The 22,424-nt window shown below is 40.2% G+C and overlaps 1 pseudogene; it reads left to right on the top strand.

The window, feature by feature from the left end:
* The first annotated feature begins 10,803 nt into the window (after positions 1–10,803).
* On the top strand, positions 10,804–12,952 carry LOC122913801 (annotated as a pseudogene).
* Positions 12,953–22,424: the final 9,472 nt, after the last annotated feature.

Below are 22,424 nucleotides of genomic sequence, written 5' to 3'. Positions count from 1 at the left end.
CCTCTTTTATTTCCTTATTCCTTATCATCTCTAACATAGGATGTGTTAATAATAGTTACATTTATATCACAGAGTTTAAGTTACAGGATCAAAGGAGAAAGCTCTTCCGGAATAAGAGCTAGCATGTTTTTGATTGTATAAAAGGCAATTGTATTGATGAGAGACAGAAGCAGGAAAATGTTTACCTTTAGCTTGGAAGGCAGACTTAAAGTCTGCATAGTTTCGATAAGGATCAAATATATGCTGGTTGCTACATTCTTTAAGAGTATCATGAAAGGGACGCCTGGGTGGCTCAGTCGGTTGGGCAGCTGCCTTCAGCTCAGGTCATGATCCCATCATCCTGGGGTCGAGTCCCACATCGGGCTCCTTGCTCCGCAGGGAGCCTACTTCTCCCTCTTACTCTGCCTTCCACTCTGTCTGCCTGAGCTCGCTCTCACTCACACTCTCTCTCTGACAAATAAATAAATAAAATCTTTTTTTAAAAAAAGATTATCATTTAAAAAAAGGGTATCATGACTGCTTATATATCTCACAAATAGTTAATATCAAACTGGATGAAATGTGTGGTGTCTAAATGGGATGTCTGTTCTGATCGGAGGGGGGCCCCCAAATGTGGGGTGATGATTGGGTGAGGCCAGTGGTACAGGTGACAAAAGAATTCATCCGAGGCAAAACAAAGGAGATAGAAGTTTATTGAATGCACTGCAAGGGAGCCGTGGGCAGAATAGGAGAGCAGAGAGGCTGTCTGCAAAGAGGCAATGGGTGGGGGCTGTTTTTAAAGGGGGGAGGTAAGGAGGTATGACGATGTATAGAATTCTCCCTTTTTGGTAAGTGTGCCTGGTTGTAAGTAGACCATTGGTCAGGGTCTATGGATATATATATATATATATTTTTAGGGTCTATGGATATTTTGAGGTGGGTCACCTGATGGGCCTGTGTGTATTCAGCCAGTTGGTCGTTATGGGCCCTCTCTATATTCCATTGCACAAGTCTGCCTAAAAGTGGCCTCTACAATATGTACCAGATGAATCTTGCAGAAGTAGTTTTCCAAGTAATAATTCAAAGAATTTTTTATAATCTGATATGCCCTGCATGCCCCCCCTTCCCTTTGATTGCTAAGTATGTAACCACCAGCTTCACACAGCAAAAAGTGAAGCTCTTTCTGTTCATAGGCCCTGTCCCCATGCTACTTAAATAAACTCACTAAGTTGCCCTGTAAACATCTCAAGAATTCTTTCTTGACCATTGCACTGGAGGACACCACATCAGTATCATTTAGGCAGAAGTATAACTTTGTTATTACCTTTATTTGAGATAAAGTATAGCTTGAGATGTATAAGGGTAGCAAGCTGACAAGAAGTAGACCATGCTCTTTGTGTTCACTTGACTAAGCTACAATCCCTAGTTATTCAGACATGAATCTAGGTATTACTATGAAGGTGTTTCATAGTTAAGGTTAAAGTCCATAATCAGACTTCTGGTTTCTGACATGTAAGAGTTCTGACATATCAAACCAGAAGTGACTCTTAATCTCACGAAACAAACTGTGAGTTGCTGGGGGGAGGGGGGTTGGGAGAAGGTGGGTAGGGTTATGGACATTGGGGAGGGTATGTGTTTTTGGGTAAATTGGAAGGGGTGGTGAACCATGAGAGACTGTGGACTCTGAAAAACAATCTGAGGGGTTTGAAGTGGCGGGGGGGTGGGAGGTTGGGGTACCAGGTGGTGGGTATTATAGAGGGCACGGCTTGCATGGAGCACTGGGTGTGGTGCAAAAATAATGAATACTGTTTTTCTGAAAATAAATAAATTGGAAAAAAAATTTTTAAAAAAAGAGTTCTGACATATCAAAGTTCAGAGATCATCACTCCCATCCTCACAAGATCTGAAAAGACTGAAAAATCAATGACTTTTCTTGGGCTGGTTGAAGAATTGAGGTTGTGGGACAAATTGCCACCCTAAAATCTGAAGAGATATGCAAATATAGGAAATCAGGTAATGATCTCTTTACCTTGAGCAGAAGCTCTGATGGCATAAACAGAACACTTACATGGTAATTTCGACAGATGCTGGAAGCTGTATAGGCTAGTGTGGAAGTGAGAAACTCCTGGGACTGAATTCTTAGTGGGGAGAGAAAGGGACACATTTTCATGGGTTTCCAAAGAATCCTAGCAAGTTCTCAAGGTTAAGAACCAAGAAAAAAGATAATAGCTCTGGCAAGATGAGAGGAAAAATAACCATCTTTTTTTTTTTAAGATTTTATTTATTTATTTGACAGAGATCACAAGTAGGCAGAGAGGCAGACAGAGAGAGAGGGGAAAGCAGGCTCACTGCTGGGCAGACAGCCCAATGCAGGGCTCCATCCCAGTACCCTGGGCCTGGGCCAAAGGCAGAGGCTTTAACCCACTGAGCCACCCCGGCGCCCCAAAAAATAACCATCTTGAAATAGATGTAGATCATCCTCCATAATAAAGATCTGCTCTCCATAGGAAAAGCCATTTCCAGAACCTTATCTACTTGGAAGGAAGGACATTTATCTAACTCCTCCCCTCTCCGGGCTTTCTGTCTCGCTTAAAGGGGTTATAGGGTGAATAAAAGCCAAAAAACACTTGGGAAGGTAACAGCCAGCCCAGGAATAAAGTTCTACCACTAAAAGACTGAAATATTATCAAAAGATTAAAGAACGTTTTCCATCCCCCACACCTTACCACCAGTACAACAACACTGGATTACAGTTGGAAGAACTACAGGGCATAGGCTCTATTTAAGGAGACCTGCTCCAGAAATTAATGGGAGGGGTAAAAACAAGAAAATAGAAGGGTCTGAAGCCTCTGGAACCCACATCTACAGTGAACAATAAACATAGCCCAACTCTTAACCTGATTAATACACATTAAAGACCTCTTAACTCTCCTGGCCCCATCTGTTCAGAAATGCTGGTGAGTGTCGCTCTGTGACCCAGCGACACTCAGAGCAAAGCCAGTGGACCTGTTTGGCTATGAATCTTGGAGTGAGTTAAGACAACAAAGAGCTCAAAGAATTCAAAATATCCTCTTAAATAAATTTAATGACCTACAGGGCACAGTGAGGGGAGCAAGCCTCCATAAGTTGGCTATAGGAAAGTTGACACAGCAGTGAAGCAGAAAATTGGAACTTTCAGAAATCTGCTCGGTGAGGGACATCCCTGCCTAAAAGGTGCTCAGCTACTTCTCCCACTGCATCCAGGCAGAGAAACTAATTCATAGCACTGCTTGGTGTTGAATACAATACCCAGCCTGCCTGACCAGCTAAACCAACCAGAGCACATATGTAGCTTATCCAACATCCCTGCATACAGTGATACTTGAACAGAGAACACAGCCCATGGTTTTCCTCATCTGCTGAGTATAACTGTGCTATAGTTATATATACTGTTATAGTTATATATACACTATATATACTGCTGAGTATATAGTGACCTCACCTGACCATAGAAATCTGTGTTCACTCTTGCATGATTTGGGTCCCCAAACAATGTACCATACATGTTCAGGGTCATATCCTGCTGCCCTGCCAGGGTAGGGAAGCTGATTCATGGCCCAATATACTACCAAATATAGCATTCAGTTACAACCATCTGGTAAGCCTGACCAGAGAACCAGGAAACCACAGAGTCCATCCTCCAGGCTCACTTGGATAGGGAACCAAACCAACTTAGCTAACTGCTCTCCACTAGTGGCACCCACCCTCCCAATCCATCAACCCCAGAAAGGGAACAAAAAATATACCACCTGCCTAACAACATTATCAGTAGATACACCCAGAAACCCAAACTGAGCTGGCTGATGAAGAATTGTCACTGCCAAAACAAATCTCTTAAGGAACCTGATTACTCAAATGTACAGACACCAATGTAAGGAATCAAGGATCACCAAAAAACAAAACAAAACAAAACAAACAAAACAAAACAGGTAAATATGACACCAATAAAAGAATCCAATAACTGATCTTTTTTTTTTTAAGATTTTATTTATTTATTTGACAGACAGAGATCACAAGCAGGCAGAGAGGCAGGCCGAGAGGAGGAAGCAGGCTCCCCGCTGAGCAGAGAGTCTGATGTGGGGCCTGATCCCAGGACCCTGGGATCATGACCTGAGCTGAAGGCAGAGGCTTTAACCCACTGAGCCACCCAAGTGCCCAATAACTGATCTTTTTTAGAAAATGGAGACCTATAAAGAATTCAGACAAGAATTCAAAATATCCTCTTAAATAAATTTAATGACCTACAGGGCACAGAGATAGCTGAACAAAACTAAGAAAACAATGCATGAACAAACAAGAAGTTCAATAAAGCTATAGAAATAATTTTTAAAAATCAGAAATTCTAGAGTTGAAAATTACAATAATTGAACAGAAGAATTCAATAGTTTCAAAGACAGACTTAAGCATGCTGAAAAAGGAATCAGTGAAGAGGAGTATAGGACATTAGAAATTATCCAGTCAGAGGAGCAAAAAGAAAAAAGAATGGAAAAAAAGTAAAGTCTATGAGACTTATGAGACACAATGAAATAAAACAACGTTCACAAATGGGAATTCCAGAAGGAGAAAAGAAAGAAAATATATTTAAAGCAAAAATGGCTGAAAAATTCCTGAAGGAGAGAAAAATGGACATCCAGATCTGTGAGGCTTAAAAAAACTCCATATAGGTTGAACTTAAATAGGGCTACACTAAGACACATAATTGAATTGTAAAAAATTACAACAGAAAAAAATTAAAAACAGCAAGAGAAAAGAGAAAGAGTTACAAACAAGGGAACCCCTATAAGACTATGGGCAGATTTATCAACAGAAATACTTCAGACCAGGAGAGAGTGGGATGACATATTCAAAATAAAAGAATGGTCCATCAAGAATACTATACCCATTAAAAGCTATCCTTCAAAAACAAAGGAGGGATAAAAACTTCCCTGAACTAACAAAAGCTGAGGGAGTTCATTACCACTAGACCTGCCCTAGCTTTGAGTGGAAGTAAAAGGATGCTAATTCACATCATGAAAACATTAAAAGGTAGCATAAAACTAACTGGTAATGGTAAGTATATTGTCAGTGTTCGACTCTAATTTGGTAATGATGTTGCATAATTTACTTATAATTCTAGTTTAAAAATCTTTTAAAAATGAATATATTGAAAACAACCATAAATACAATAATCTGTTGCTAGGTATGTGATATAAAAATATGTAAATTTTAACAGCAATAACCAAAAAAGTGAGAGAGAAGTAAAAGTGTTTAGAAATTCCATTATCAGCTTAAAATAAGGTGTTATAATTTTAGGATGTTTTCTGTACCTCATGGTAACCACGAGGGAAAAACTATAGCAAGTACACAAAATAATATGACAGATAAGTCAAAGCATACTGATAATTAAAGAATCAAAAGACAGAAGAAAGCAGGATAAGAAAAAAGAAAAATGAATCTACAAAACAACCAGAAAACAATGAACAAAATGGCAATGGTAAGTCCTTACCTATTGATAATTGTGTTAAAGTTTATTTTTTTAGTAATCTCTACACCCAATGTGAGTTTGAACTCATGACCCTGCAGGACACCAACGCAGGGGAATTTGGCGGCACCAGGTCCTCATGTGTAAGATGTCTCTTCGGCCCAGGCCTCCGGAGTCCACAGTATTGACAACTGTGTAGTTTTGGGCAAGAATTGAAGGAGGTCCACAGTGGCTTCAAGGGCTGTTGGGCTCTTAAGTGGCACCTCCAGGACTGGTAGAAACCACTGCAGGTAGTGTTGGTGATCAGAGCCAGTGGTGTGCACACACTTGACTATAGAGGCCAGCTATAGGAGCCTATGCAGTTGCAGAAGTCACTTACAGACACACTCATAATAATGGGGGTCAGGATGGGTAGAAAGAAGTAGGGCTAACTATGGGTTCGCTGGGATCTATGGAGTCTGTTTGTATGCCAATACTATATTATTTTGATTATTATAGTTTTATAGAGTTAGCTTGAAATCAGGAAGTGTGAAGCCTCCTGCTTTGTTCTTCCTCAGGATTTCTTTGGCGGATTTTTGGAATTTTGTGGTTCCATAAACATTTTAGGAGTTTTTTTCCTACTTCTATAAAAAAATGCCATTGGAATCTTGACAGGGGTTGCTTTGAATCTATAGATGGCTCTTGGTAATACTGACATTTTAACAGTATTTTTATTCTGCATGGGGTATCTTTCCATTTTTTTGTGTCTTCTTTGATTTCTTTCATCCATGTCTTGTAGTTTTCGGAGTAGAGATCTTTCATCTTCTTGCTTAAATTTACTTCAAGTATTTCATTGTTTTTATGCTATTATAAATGGAATTGCTTTATTTCTTTTTCAGAAAAGTCATTCCCCACAACTATATGGTCAATTAATCTCTGACAAAGCAGGAAAGGATATACAATAGGAAAAAAACAGTCTTTTCAACAAATGGTGCTGAGAAAACTGGACAGCAACATACAAAAGAATGAAACTGGACCACTTTCTTACACCATACACAAAAATAAATTCAAAATGGACTAAAGACCTAAATGTGAGATTGAAACCATCAAAATCCTAGAGGAGAACACAGGAAGTAACCTATTTGACATCAGCCATAACAACTTCTTCCTAGATATGTCTCCTGAGGCAAGAAGAGCAAAAACAAAAATAAACTATTGGGACTTCATCAAAATAAAAAGTTTCAGGGCACCTGGGTGGTTCAGTTGGTTGAGTGTCTGCCTTTGGCTCTGGTCATGATCCCAGGGTCCTGAGATCAAGTCCCACATCAGGCTCTCTGCTCAGCACGGAGTCTGCTTCTCCCTCTGTCCCCACCCCTGCTCATGTGCTCTCATGCGCTCTCTCTCAAAAATAAATAAATAAAATCTTCAAAATTTAAGAAAATTAAAAATTAGAAGTTTCTGCACAGCCTAGGAAACAAGAAAACTAAAAGGCAGCATACAGAATGGGAGAAGATATTTGCAAATGACATATCTGATAATGTGTTAGTGTTCAAAATATATAAAGAACTTATCAAACTTATCAAGTTCACCCCCCAAAATAATCCAATTAAAAAATGGGTAGAAGAGGGGCACCTGGGTGGCTCAGTTGGTTAAGCAACTGCCTTCAGCTCAGGTTATGATCCCAGGGTCCTAGGATTGAGCCCCATATCAGGCTCCCTGCTCAGTGGGAAGCCTGCTCCTCCTTCCTAATTCCCTGCTTGTGTTCCCTCTGTCACTGTCTCTTTCACTCTCTGTCAAATAAATTAATAATCTTTTTTAAAAAAATAGGCAGAAGATATGAATAGACATTTTTCCAAAGAAGACATACAGATGGCCAATGGACATATGAAAAGATGCTCAACATCACTCATCATCAGGGAAATATAAATCAAAACTATAATGAGATATCACCTCACACCTGTCAGAATGGTGAAAATCAAAAACAGAAGAAACAAGTGCTGGCAAGGATGTGGAGAAAGGGGAATCATCTTGTAATCTTGGTGGGAATACAAACTGATGCAGCTACTCTGGAGAACAGTGAGGAGTTTCCTCAAAAAGTTAAAAATAGAACTACCCTACAATCCAACAATTGCACTCCTAGGTATTTACCAAGAGGATACAAAAACACTAATTCAAAAGAATACATGTACCCCAATGTTGATAGCAACATTATCTACAACAGGCAAGATATGGAAACAGACCAAGTATCTATCAACAGATGAATGGATAAAGCTGTGGCATACATATATGATGGAATATTACTCAGCCATAAAAAAGAATGGAATCTTGGCATTTGCAATGATGTAGATGGAGCTAGAGAGTATGCTAAGCAAAATAAGTCAGTCAGAGAAAGATAAATACCATGATTTCACTCATATGTGGGATTTAAGAAGCAAAACAAACCAACAAAGGGGGGAAGAAAGAGAGAGAGAGAGAGAGACAAACCAAGAACCAGACTCTTAACTATTGAGAACAAACTGAGAGTTACCAGAGGGAGTTTGGTGGGGGAATAGGTAAAGTAGCTGATGATGGATTAAGGAGTACACCTGCTGTGTGTTGAACACTGCATATTGTATAGAAGTATTGAATCACTATATTATACACCTGAAACTTATATTACACTATATGCTAACTAACTGGAATTTAAATAAAAACTCAAAAAAAATTGGGGTGCCTGGTGGCTCAGTCAGGTAAGCATCTGACTTCAGCTCAGATCATGATCTCGAGGTCCTGGGATCAAGCCACCTATCAGGCTCAGGTTCCCCCTGGCCCCCTGCTCCTCCCCTTCTTCATGCTCTCACTCTCTCTTTCAAATAAATAAATAAAGTCTTTGAAAAAAATAAAGAAAATTCACTATTCTATTCATTAATGTATAGAATGGTACTGATTTTTGTCTGTTGATTTTATATCCTGAAATTTTACTGAATTTATTGATGAGGTCTAACAGATCAAACAAAGAATTTAAAATAATAGTTCTGCAAATACTCAGAGAGCTACAAGAGAACACAGGTTTTTAAAAAATAATAATAATAATAATACCAGAAAGATAATATAAGAACAAAATACAAGAATTCAACAAAGAATCATCAAAAGAAATACTATGTATACTATTGGAGTCCCATAAGGAGAAGAGAAGTTGAAAGGAGTAAAAACTTATTTCAATAAATAATGGCTGAGAACATTCCAAACATGGAGAGAGATTTGATCATACAAGTTCATGAAGCAAATAGCAAATCTCCCAACAAAGGAATTTCCAGGACCAGGTGGTTTCACTGCTGAATTCTATGAAAAATCTAAAGAATTAATATCAACCCTTCCCAAACTCTTCCAAAAAGATAAAGAGGGGACACTTCCAAAGTCATTTTACAAAGCCAGCATTACCAAAATAAGAGGACACTACAAGAAAATTACTGGCCAATATCCCAAATGAACACAGAGGCAAAAATACTCAACAAAATATCAGCAAACCGGGGCACCTGGGCGGGTCAGTGGGTTGAAGCCTCTGCGTTCGGCTCAGGTCATGATCCCAGGGTCCTGGGATCAAGCCCCTCATCGGGCTCTCTGCTCAGCGGGGAGCCTGCTTCCCTCTCTCTCTCTCTCTGCCTGCCTCTCTGCCTGCTTGTGATCTCTGTCAAATAAATAAAGTCTTTTTAAAAAATTAGCAAACCAAATTCAACAGGACATTAAGAAGATTAAATATCCTGATCAAGTGGGATTTATCTCGAGAATTCAAAGGTGATTCAAAATACAAAAATCAGAGAAAGGAAGATGCTGGAAGAGTAGGGGACCCTCATTTCATCTGGTCCCTTGAATTCAGCTAGATATCTATCAAATCATTCTGAACACTCGTGAATTCAACCAGAGAGCTAAGGAAAGAACTGCTGCAATTCTACAAATACACAAGCAACCACTTTTTGCAAGGTAGAATCTGTGGAGACCGTGAATCTGAGGGGATATATTGGAAGATAAACAGTGAGGGGAGCGAGCCTCCATAAGTTGGCTATAGGAAAGTTGACACAGCAGTGAAGCAGAAAATTGGAACTTTCAGAAATCTGCTCGGTGAGGGACATCCCTGCCTAAAAGGTGCTCAGGTAGCAACACAGGGCAGAATCCTTAATGGAACAGTGTGGTCTCTGGATCCCTGGGGTCACAGAAAGAATGGGGGTGCCTGAGTCAGCAGAGTTCCCAAGCAACAGAACAGGGAAGCCAGCTACAACCAGAAAGCCCCAGAGTGGGCTCTTAGCTCAGTGTTGCCATAAACCATCAACCGCAGCACATTCCAGTGACTGCACTCCAAGCAGAGGCCAAACAAGTGGCGGAACCAACGTGAGACCCTGGTCCTTCCCCCAGGAGGACTGACAGGGGTGCACACCACAGGAGCCTGCAGAGTTTGGTGCACACACGATATTGGCTAATTTTCCCTAAGGGTTAGCTGAAGAGAAGGGGCTGGGATCTTTCAGCTCTGGGGCTGGAGATTGGGGCACCGTCATTTTTCTTTTTATCCTCTGAAGTGGCTTAGAAAAGCTTCAGGGAACAAAAGCCATGGAGAGCAACTGGAAACAGTTGATGCTGAGCCTGGCCTCCTGGCAAAGGGCGGTGCAGTTCCCCCGAGACCAAGACATCTGAGAATCAGTGCAGCAGGGCCCTCCCCTAGAAGACCCGCTGGAACATCAGACTAATACCAAGTTTACGTAGCTCTCAGAACTGAAACACTCGTGCACTAGGAGAAAATTATACAATATATAAAATTCAAGGCCGAGGCTCAGGCAGCATTGGTGGCTGTGGTGGCACAGCAGCGAGGGCCGGGCAGGGGGTGGTTGGGGGGAGAGGGACCTGGCGGAGCTGACACAGCAGAAGGAACCAACACTTGAGCTCAAGCCACTGCCCCGGCAGAGATGCCGGGTGCTCCTCCCTTCCCCGCGGCTTGTCCTAAAAGGATTCCCGTACACCTTAGAGGTGCTTGAGGGAGAGTGATATAGATAGGCACGAAGCCTCTGCCGTACAGCTGCATTTGTAGTTACTGTTGAAGCAAATGCCTACCTAATTTTTTTAAAAGATTTTATTTATTTGACAAGAGAGAGCACAAGTAGGCAGAGAGGCAGACAGAGAGGGAGGGAGAAGCAGGATCCCCACTGAGCAGAGAGTCCAATGCCGGGCTCCATCTTTGGATCCTGAGATCATGATCAGAGCTGAAGGCAGAGGCTTAACCCACTGAGCCACCCAGGCGCCCCAATGTCTACCTAATTTGACAGGCTTGGTGTGTTTAAAAGTTTTTGAGTTTGCAAATAAGCATATTAAATTTATTGATGGAGCCTATTGATGGAGGCAGTGAACACTTATATGAGGACTCTGCTCCTGGAGGCAAATCCCAAGATGCAGAGGCCAAAAAGCAAACAGAATCAGAACAAAAGTTGTATGAAATGACCCACAATGCTTTGGAGAACATTAATGTGATTGGCCAAGATTTGAAGCATCTCTTCCAGCACCAGCACAGGAGGTCATCAGTGTCTCCACATAAGGTGCAACCATTTCAGGTAGATCCAGAACCTGAAATGGATCTGGAAAACCAGAATGCATGTGCTGAGATTGATGGTGTTCCCGCCCACCCCACAGCTCTGAATCATGTCCTGCAGCAGATCTGAGTGCCACCCAAGATGAAGAGGGGTACGAGCTTACATAATAGGTGGGGCAAAGACCCCAAAGGGAAGTCCCCACATCAACAGGAAATCTGGTCAGGAGATGGCAGCTATTATCCTTTGGGCAGAGCCAGGTCTTTATCCACGACTGATACTCCAACCAGCTCTGCTATGATAGAAATAGCTTGTGCTGCTGCTGCTGCTGCTGCTGCATGTCTGCCAGGGGATGAGGCAACTGCAGAGCAGATCCAGCAGATGGAAGTAAGCCGCCTCGCCCAGACTTCCAGAGCAGTGGCCTCCAGCACCCATGGCAGCTTCCGCACAGACTCTGTGGATGGAACACCAGACCCCCAACACACAAAGGCTGCTCTTGCTCACCTGCAGCAGAAGATCCTGAAGCTCACAGAACAGATCAAGATTGCACAAACAGCCCAGGACGACAATGTTGCTGAGTACTTGACTTGTCTGCCAACAATGCAGACAAGCAGCAGGCTGCCTGCATCAAGCAGGTCTTTGAGAAGAACCATCCTCCATCTGCAAAAGAAGCTTGAGAACTACCATAGAAAGCTCCAAGAGGTGGAGCAGAATGGGAGTTCCAGGCAGCCGAAAGATGTCTTCAGGGACATGCACCAGGGTCTAAAGGATGTTGGGACCAAAGGTGACTGGCTTCAGTGAAGGTGTGGTGGACAGTGTCAAAGGTGGACTTTCTAGCTTCTCCCAGGTGACCCATTCAGCAGCAGGGGCGGTAGTCTCAAAACCCAGAGAGATTGCCTCACTAATTTGGAATAAATTTGGTAGTGCCGACAATATCCCTAACCTGAAGGAGTCTTTAGAGGAAGGGCAAGTGGATGATGGGGGAAAGGGTTGGGGGGGTGATTTCAAACTTCAATCAAGCCCAAAATATGTTAGTGAGGAAGATTGTTCTAGTGCCACTTCAGGCTCAGTGGGAGCCAACAGCACCACTGGAGGCACTGCTGTAGGAGCGTCCAGGTCCAAAACAGACACACTGGACATGCAGAGCTTAGGATTAGATGCACTACTACATGAGATCCAGGAGATTCAGGAAACACAGACCAGGCTAGAGGAATCCTTTGAGACCCTCAAAGAACATTATCAGAGAGACTATTCAGTAATAGCCTTACAAGAGAGCGATATAGATGTGAATGATTAGAAGAACAACTAAATGATGGAACTCCATCAGAATGAAATCTTAAACTTGAAGCAGGAATTGGCCAGCATGGAAGAGAAAGTTGTATTTCGGTCCTATGAATGGGCCTGGGATATCCAGGAGGCGCTGGAGCCATTCCAGACCCGCATCTCCAGGATGGAGCTGCAGCGACAGCAGCAGCAGGTGGTGGTACAGCTGGAAGGGCTGGTGAATGCCACTGCCTGGAACCTTCTAGGCAAACTCATCAACATCCTTCTGGCAGTCATGGTGGTCCTTTTGGTCTTTGTCTCCACGATAGCCAACTGCATGGTTCCTCTCATGAAGACTGGCAACAGGGCATTCAGCACTTTATTCCTTGTGGTTTTCTTTTTTTTTTCTTTTTAAGATTTTATTTATTTTTTTTGTGAGAGAGAGAGCGAGCAAGCACAGGCAGACAGAATGGCAGGCAGAGGCAGAGGGAGAAGCAGGCTCCCTGCTGAGCAAGGAGCCTGATGTGGGACTCGATCCCTGGATGCTGGGATCATGACCTGAGCCACTTAATCAACTGAGCCACCCAGGTGTCCCATCCTTGTAGTTTTCATTGCCTTTCTCTGGAAGCATTGGGATGCCCTCTTCACCTATGTGGAATTGTTCTTCTCCTTCCCCAGATGATGCTGGAATGAGAAGGCAGTGCTCCCCTACCCTCTGGCGAGTGCATGCAGCAACGAATTAGACAACTTACCTACTCTGAAGTTTTCTACAACAGCAAAAGAGTTGAGTGAATATGTTTGCACTTAGAATTTTTTTTTCTTCAAGAAACGTAATTGCAATAGTATTTTTTAGATTTTATCCAAGAAGTTTTTTTGGGCAAAAATCTTGAATGATTTTTTTTTAAGATTTTATTTATTTGACAGAGAGAGATCACGAGTAGGCAGAGAGGCAGGCAGAGAGAGAGAGGAGGAAGCAGGCTCCCTGCTGAGCAGAGAACCCGATGCGGGACTCGATCCCAGGACCCTGAGATCCTGACCTGAGCCGAAGGCAGTGGCTTAACCCACTGAGCCACCCAGGCGCCCCTTGAATTATTTTTATGTAGCATGATATTCCTTGGGATGCAAATCTTAAACAGTCCTTTAACATGAACAAACAATCTGGAGCACACTGAAGGGCATTCAAAATTGTGGCTTGAAGGACTGCACTAAAACCCACTAAAAAGATGCAAAAATCTGATTAGGGGAAACCAGTTAAACCTAAAACCTTGCCTCATCTGTGCTCTCCCCTATCCCAGACTAATTTACTGTGAAATCCTGCTACATTCTATGTCTGAATTTTTGTATTCAGGGTGGATTGTCCTTGTCTGTGGAAGAATGCATGGATCTCTCCTTGGTTTTCTCATCCGAGTTGGCCACTCATGCTGACCTTGGAAGTATGATCACTTTTGAACCTTATCCCTTAACCTTTGCTAGGATATAAAAGTGAGAGCATCATGCCCCCAAAGGATCACTGCAAAACCCTACTACAGTATTTTGAAGTATTTTGAAGTAGTCCTCTAAATACTTAATTTGAAGCAAAATCTCTTGGCCACACTTTTAAGGTTTTTTTAAATATGTGTATAGTCACCAAGTTAAAAAAACAAAAAATTCAAACAGCATACTTAAAGGATGTAATACTCAAACTCTCAGTGATTGCTTATGGTTTCTAATAGGATTTTTTATTATCATTATTATTATTGGGTTTTTTTGGAAAGGGTCAGAGGGCCTTTTATTTTTCCTTAAAATAAAGAAGTGATGTTTTTAAATGAAAAAAAAAGAAAAGAAGAATTCAAGGTTTTTTCAAGTCCTTACTCTTTCAGTTTAAAATTTTATGTTTTCCTTTTCAACTAGCTTATTTTATCAACTCTTTTTTAGTCTTTTTTAAATTTTCACTTTTACATTTTATAGTCTTCATTTTTGTGTTCCTTTCACTGTATTCAATTTTATTTTTGTATATATATGTTTTTCTTTCTTTATAATTCAGGGATGTAGTGTCTGTTAGATTATATTCTCTCCCCCCCCCTTTTTTTTGTTTCTGATCTCTTTGGATTTGTCTAGTGTATATTCCTGTGGGGTCATGGTTTGATATTTTTTATTTTGTTTTCTCATTTATCTATTCTTCTCTAAACAAAATAATTAGAAGATGAAATTTGCAACAAAAGAAAAAATCAGAGGCAATACTCTCTGCCACAGATTTAATAAATATGGATATAAGTAAAATGTCAAACCTAGAATTTAGAATAACAATTGTAAGGATATTAGATGGGCTTGATAAAAAGCATAAAAAATGCTAGAGAAGGGGCGCCTGGGTGGCTCAGTAGGTTAAAGCCTCTGCTTTCGGCTCAGATCATGATCCCAGGGTCCTGGGATTGAGCCCTGCATCAGGCTCTCTGCTCAGCAGGGAGCTTGCTTTCCTTCCTCTCTCTCTGCCTGCCTCTCTGCCTACCTGTGATCTCTAATAAAAAAAAAAAAAATTAAAAAAAAATAGTTAAAAAAATGCTAGAGAATTCCATAGTGTAGAAATAAAATAACTAGGGACGCCTGGGTGGCGCAGTTGGTTGGACGACTGCCTTCGGCTCAGGGCGTGATCCTGGAGTCCCGGGATCGAGTCCCACATCAGGCTCCCAGCTCCATGGGGAGTCTGCTTCGCTCTCTAACCTTCTCCTCGCTCATGCTCTCTCTCACTGTCTCTCTCTCTCAAATAAATAAATAAAATCTTTAAAAAAAAAAAAAAAAGAAATAAAATAACTAAAATCTAATCAGGCCAAAATTTAAAATGCTTTAACTGAGATGCAATCTAAAATGGACGCTCTAATGGCTAGGGTGAAATGAGGCAGAAGAGATAGTCAGTGGCATAGAAGACATGATGGAAAGTAAGGAATCTGTGGAAAAGAGAAAAACAACGAATGAATCATGAGGAGATGCTTTGAGAAATCAGCCACGCCATAACTGAAACAATAGTAGAATAATTGGGGTCCCAAAGGAAGAAGAAAGAGAGAGGAAGAAGAAAGAGAGAGAGAGAGAGAGAGAGAAGGTATATTTTAGCAAATCACTGATGAGAACTTCCCTAATCTAGGGAAGGAAATAGGCATTCAAGTCCAGGAGACACAGAGAACCCCTCTCAAAATCAATAAAAACAGATCAGCACCCGGATGCATAAGAATCTTGCATTTTAGGGGTGCCTGAGTGACTTGGTGGGCTAAGCCTCTGCCTTTGGCTCAGGTCATGATCTCAGGGTCCTGGGATCGAGCCTCACATTGGACTCTCTGCTCAGCAGGGAGCCTGCTTCCCTCTCTCTCTGCCTGTCTCTCTGCCTAATTGTGATCTCTATCAAATAAATAAATAAATAATTTTTAAAAGGTTAAAAAAAAAGAACCTTGCAAATTTTAGATGAAAAAAGAGAAAATCTTGGAAGCAGCTCAAAATAAGAGGCTTCTTACCTAGTGAGGAGAGGACATCAGACTAATATCAGACCCATCCACAGAGACCTGGCAGGCCAGAAAAGGCTGGCATAATATATTCAGGGCACTAAATAAGAAAAACATGCAGTCACGAATACTTTATCCTGCAAGACTGTTATTCAAAATGGAAGGAGAGATAAAGAGCTCCCAGGACAAACAGAAACTAAAAGAATTTGTGATCACTTAATCATTAATATTAAGGGGGATCCTCTAAGTGGAGAGAGAGCCCTAAAGTAACATAGACCAGAAAGGAACAGAGACAATACACAGAAACAGTGATTTTACAGGCAATACAAAGGCACTAAATTCATATATTTCAATAGTTGCTCTGAATTTAAATGGGCTAAATGCTTCAATCAAATGACACAGGGAATCAGACTGGATAAAAATAAAAGACCCATCAATATGCTATCAAGAAGAGATTGATTTTAGACCCAAAGACAGCTCCAGATTGAAAGTGCGGGGTCTAGAACCATTTATCATGCTAATGGACATCAAAAGAAAGCTGGGGTAGCAATCCTTATATCAGACAAATTAGATTTTAAACCAAAGACTGTAGTAAGGGATGAAGAGGGACACTATATCACACCTAAAGGGTCTATCTAACAAGGAGATCTAACAATTATAAATATTTATGCACCTAATTTGGGAACAGCCAATTATATAAACCAATGAATAACAAAATTAAACACATTGATAATAATACAATAATTGCAGGGAACTTTAACACCCCACTCACAGCAATGGAGAGATCATCTAAGCAGAAAATCAGCAAGAAAACAAGGGCTTTGAATGACACATTGGACCAGATGGACTTCACAGATATATACAGAGCATTCCATCCTAAGGCAACAGAATATACATTCTTCTTCTTTTTTTTTTTAAGGGATATTCAATTTCTATTTTATTTTTTTATTAAGATTATTTATTTATTTATTTATTTATTTGACAGAGAGACAGAGACAGAGAGAGGGAGCACAAGCAAGAGTAGTGGGAGAAAGAGAAGCAGGCTTCCCGCTGAGCAGGGAGCCCAATGTGGGCCTTGATCCCAGGATCCTGGGATTATGACCTGAGCCGAAGGCAGATGCTTAATGACTGAGCCACCCAGGCACCCTACAATATACATTCATCTTGAGTGCACATTGAACATTCTCCAGAACAGATCACATATTGGGTCACAAATGAGGTCTCAACTGGTACCAAAAGACTGGGATTATTCCTTGCATATTTTCAGACCACAAAGCTCTAAAACTTGAACTCAATCACAAAAGGCAATTTGGAAGAATTCAAATACTTGGAGGTTAAAGGGCATCCTACTAAAGAATGAATGGACCAACCAGGAAATTAAAGAAGAATTCTAAATATCATGGAAACAAAAATGAAAACACAACTGTTCAAAACGTTTGGGGTGCAGCAAAGGCAGTCTAAGAGGGAAGTACATAGTAATACAAGCTTTTCTCAAGAAACTAGAAAATTCTCAAATACACAAGCTAGTCTTACACCTAAAGGAGCTGGAGAAAGAACAGCAAATAAAGCCTAAACCAAGCAGGAGACAAGAAATAATAAGGATTAGAGCAGAAATCAATGAAATAGTAACCAAAAGAACAGTAGAAGAGATCAATAAAACTAGAATGGTTCTTTGAAAGAATCAGTAAGATTGATAAACCCCTATTCAGACTCATCAAAAACAAAAGAGAAAGACCCAAATTAATAAAATCATGGATGAAAGAGCATACAACTAACACCAAGGAAATACAAATTGTTATTTTAAGAATATATTATGAGCCTGTGTCTCAGCTGGTTAAGCATCTGTGCTCAGCTTAGGTCATGATCTCAGGGTCCTGGGAAGGAGCTCTGTGTCAGGCTCCCTGCTCAGCAGTGAGCCTGCTTCTTCCTTTCTCTCTGCTCCTCCCCACTTCTTGTGTGCTCATGCACTCCATCTCTCAAACAAATAAATAAAATCTTATTAAAAAAAAAAAAAAAGAGGAATAGAAGCACCTGGGTGGCTCAGTGGCTCAAGCCTCTGCCTTCGGCTCAGGTCATGATCTCAGGGTCCTGGGATGGAGCCCCGAAGCAGGCTCTCTGCTCTGTGGGGAGCTGGCTTCTCCCTCTCTCTCTGCCTGCCTCTCTGCCTACCTGTGATCTCTCTCTCTGTCCAATAAATAAATAAAATCTTTAAAAAAATATTATGAGAAATTATATGCTAACAGATTAAACAATCTGGAAGAAATGGATAAATTCCTAGAAACTTAGAAACTACCAAAACTGAAACAGTAAGAAATAGGGAATAGTCGGGCGCCTGGGTGGCTCAGTGGGTTAAGCCGCTGCCTTCGGCTCAGGTCATGATCTCAGGGTCCTGGGATCGAGTCCCGCATCGGGCTCTCTGCTCAGCAGGGGCCTGCTTCCCTTCCCCTCTCTCTGCCTGCCTCTCTGCCTACTGTGATCTCTCTCTGTCAAATAAATAAATAAAATCTTTAAAAAAAAAATAAAAAAAAAAAAAAAAAAAGAAATAGGGAATAGTCAATAATATTGTAATAACATACCATGACAGATGGTGGCTACACTTATTGTGGTGAGCACTGAATAATGTATAGAATTGTCAAATCAGGGGTGTCTGTGTGGTTCACTTGGTTAAACGTCTGCCTTCAGCTCAGGTCATGATCCCAGGGTTCTGGGATTGAGCCCTGCATCAGGCTCCCTGCTCAGTGGGGGGCCTGCTTCTCCCTCTTCCCTCTGCTGTTCACCCTCCTCATGTTCTGTCAAATCAATCAATCAATCTTTAAAAAAGAAAAGAACTGTCAAATCAATATGTTGCACATGTGAAACTAACATGACGTTGTATCTTTGTTATATTTTAAGAAAAAAACTTAAACCTGTGCATAAAGGACATTATCAAGAAAGTAAAACAACAACAACAAAAAAGTAAAAACACAATGTACAGAATGGGAGGAAATATTTGTTAATCACCTGATATGCAGAAGCTATAAAGAATTCCTATAACAAAAGACCATCCAATTTGAAATAGGCAAAGGAGCTGAACAGACACATCTCCAGATGTATAAAAATGGTCAATACGCACATGAAGATGTTCAACTGCATCAGTCATTAGGCAAATGTACATCAAAACTATAAAGTGATACCACTACTAGGATAGCTATAATACTAAAACAACAAAAAAGCACTGGCCAGGATGTGGGGAAATTGTTGAATCATGTACATTGCTGGTGGGAGTGAATCTGGGGTAGTCAGTTACCACTATGAAAAATAGTTTGGCAGTTCCTCAAAAAGCAAATATAAAATAACCATATGGTCCAACAATTCCACTCCTAGGTTTATAACCAAAAGAGGAACTCCAACATGAATTTGTATGTCAATGTTCTGTAATGGCATTTTCACAGTGGCCAAAAGATAGAACCCAAGGATCAATCAAAAAATGAATAGATACATGAAAATGTAGTAGTACATAATTAGATATATATAATTGTACATTTAAAAATGGTTAAAATGGGGGAACCTGGGTGGCTCAGTGGTTTGGGGTTCCTGCCTTCAGCTCAGGTTGTGATCTCGGGGTCCTGGGATGGGGCCCCAAGTCGGGCTCTCTGCTCAGCAGGGAGCCTGGTGCTTCTCTCTCTCTGCCTGCCTCTCTGCCTACTTGTGATCTCTGTCTGCCAAATAAATAAATAAATCTTCTTTAAAAAATGGTTAAAATGGTAAATTTTGTTATGCATTTTTTTTACTTTTTATTTTTATTTAAACTTTATATATTTTTTACTTTATTTTTTCAGTGTTCCAAGATTCATTGTTTATGCACCACACCCAGTGCTCCATTTAGTATGTGCCCTCTTTAATACCCACCACCAGGCTCACCTGCCATGCATCAGGCTCTCTGCTAAGTGGGGAGCCTGCTTCCCCTTCTCTCTCTGCTTACTTATGATCTCTCTCTCTGTGTCAAATAAATAAAATCTTAAAAAACAAAATCAATGTGACCTACCATACTAACATTCTAAGGGGAAAAAAAACTTTCCAATTTACATGAGAAATACATCTGACAAGATTTAACAAATGTTCACAATAAAAACTTTCAGCAAATGAGAAGGGATTTTCCTCAATTTAATAAGGAGTATTCTACAACACAAAAACATCATACTTAATGCTGCAAGATTGAGTATGTTTCTCCCATGACTAGAATCAGGCCCAGGATCTTCCTCTTACACTTTTTCAACATTGTGCTAAGGTCCTTGCCAGTGTAGTAAGGGAAAGAAATAAAAAGCACACTGATAAAACATTAGGAGGAGGGGAGAGACACACTCAACAAGAGGATAAAATATTCCTTAATAATACAAAAGGAAAATTTTTTAATGTGGCAAAAAGAATTATTCCAGTTTAGCCTAGAGCCTCTATATGTCCATATTTCTCATTCCAGAGAGTTTGATTTGTATGTTAGGATACTCATTATTATAGTTGTTATCTTTGGGCATTGTACACTACTAATAAACTAAAATAAGCAGATTAAAACAGCACAAAAAACCTAGAAAAAGTATAATAGGTGTGTATATGTATGCATGTATATATATATATCCATGTATCACCAAATGTAAAAACAAGCCTTATAATAATACTCAAAGATGAAAACAAAAAACTGAACACCAAAAAAATTAAAAATTCTACAGAGTATATTTTTTTTCAAAATTTTAAAAAATATTTTTATTTATTTGACAGAGAGAGATCACAAGTAGGCAGAGCAGCAGGCAGAGAAGAGAGGGGAAGCAGGCTCTCGGCTGAGCATATATTTGAACATATATTTGTATGTAAAAGTACAAAAAGTGAACAGAATTATACATCTTAAACTCGTGGTAATGACCGCCTCTGGGAAGGAAGATGGGAAATGAGACAGGATAGTAGTGAAAGGGAATTTTAGCTACATCTATAACGTCTATTTCCTTTAAAAGAAAAAAAAAACCATTAATCTAAGATGATTCACTTAGGCATAGTTAGGGGATGTGAAGGGTCATTGAAATTCTTATCTAAAAACACAGCAGAGGTTTGAGATCTCATCTTTGTCCTCAAATTATTCTTTCACATAATATATAGGGTTTTTTTGTCAGACAGAACTTATGTCTCACTTTCTTTATAACAACAATAAAACCTGTTTCAAATTGATTAAATAATTCAGAAGAGTTGTTATCACCTCTTTTCCCACAATAACATTATCCTCACCAATTTCTGTGCCATGGTGATGGAACTGGATCTTTGCGTGTGTTCTGTAAAGAGTATGAGTCCTCAGTAAAAAGAATAAATAAACGAATAAGTAAATAAGCACAATTTGCTTGCCGCCTGGCAAGCAAGAGTTTGTGGGTGTTTGCATTTTGTGAAAAGTTGTTTCTCGAGGTTGCCTGTGTGACTTCTTCATCTGCAGGAACGTGTTGAGAACAATAATTTTGTTATTTTGCTCAGCCGAGAGCCTGATGCGGAACTCGATCCCAGGACCCTGAGATCATGACCTGAGCCAAAGGCAGAGGCTTAACCCACCGAGCCACCCAGGCACCCCTTTGGAGCACATTTTTGTATGAGAATAAAACAAATTTGATTCTTTTTTAAAGATCTTATTTATTCGTGGGGCACCTAGTTGGCTCAGTTGGTTAAGCCTTCCGCTCAGGTCATGATCCCAAGCTCTGGGATAGAGCCCCATGTCAGACTCCCTGCTCAGCAGGGAGCCTGCTTCTCCCTCTCCCCGCTGCTCTTTCTCTTTCTCTCTTTCTCTCAACAAGTAATAAATCTTTAAAAAGAAAAAAGATTTTATTTATTCATTTGTGAGAGAGCAAGAGAGCAAGCATGAGAGTCGGAAGGGTCAGAGGGCGAAGCAGACTCCCCACTAAGCAGGGAATCTGAAAGGAACTCGATCCTGGGACTCCAGGATCATGACCTGCAGATGCTTAACCGACTCAGCCATCCAGGCACCCAATTAATACTTTCCTATTAAGTATGCAAAGAGCTTAATTTTTCTAAATTTAAAGGATAAACATGGAGGTTGGAAGTAAAAATTACATGTATTACCAAGACATTTTTACAGTCATAATTAGAGATCAAATGCAATTAGCAGGGTTTAGAAAGTCAAACATTTTCCAAATTGAATTCTTATGTCAGAGAAAACAAGTGTTTGCTTTTAGGAAACATGACAGATGTCACGGCATACTGAGCATTGTTTTTTAAACTACTTTTTAAATTTCAAGAAGTACCAATTAAGTCTGGGTAAATAAGTCATTTATAATTTTAAATTTTATTTCATCATAATATAAATTGTCTCAAGATGTTTGATCATTTCCACTGATTGCTACAGAAGAAATAATTTGCAGTATTTCCTTATTTTTAAATACCTTACATTGAACATAACCTAAGCCTTCTCGCCCATAAAAACTTAAGAAATGTTCATGTTTAAAAAAATCAAATCTCAAAAATTTAAGTGCCTTCCTCAAAACATTTTTAATAGAATGGGGTGGGTGGAGAGGTAAACATACAAATTTGTATTGTTTAGCCTAACTCCCAAATCCCTTTTATTTAATCTTGTTCACGTTTAAGAATGAACATACCTTCAACAGAGCTAATCTAATTATGGAATCATTTCAGGGCATTCTGAATAATCATATCATTTATAGG

The sequence above is a fragment of the Neovison vison genome, chromosome 7 (genome assembly GCF_020171115.1).
Source record: "Neovison vison isolate M4711 chromosome 7, ASM_NN_V1, whole genome shotgun sequence".
Lineage (NCBI taxonomy): Eukaryota > Metazoa > Chordata > Mammalia > Carnivora > Mustelidae > Neogale > Neogale vison.
Note: the sequence above shows the minus strand (reverse complement) of the source record. Positions and strands in the feature narration are given on the sequence as shown.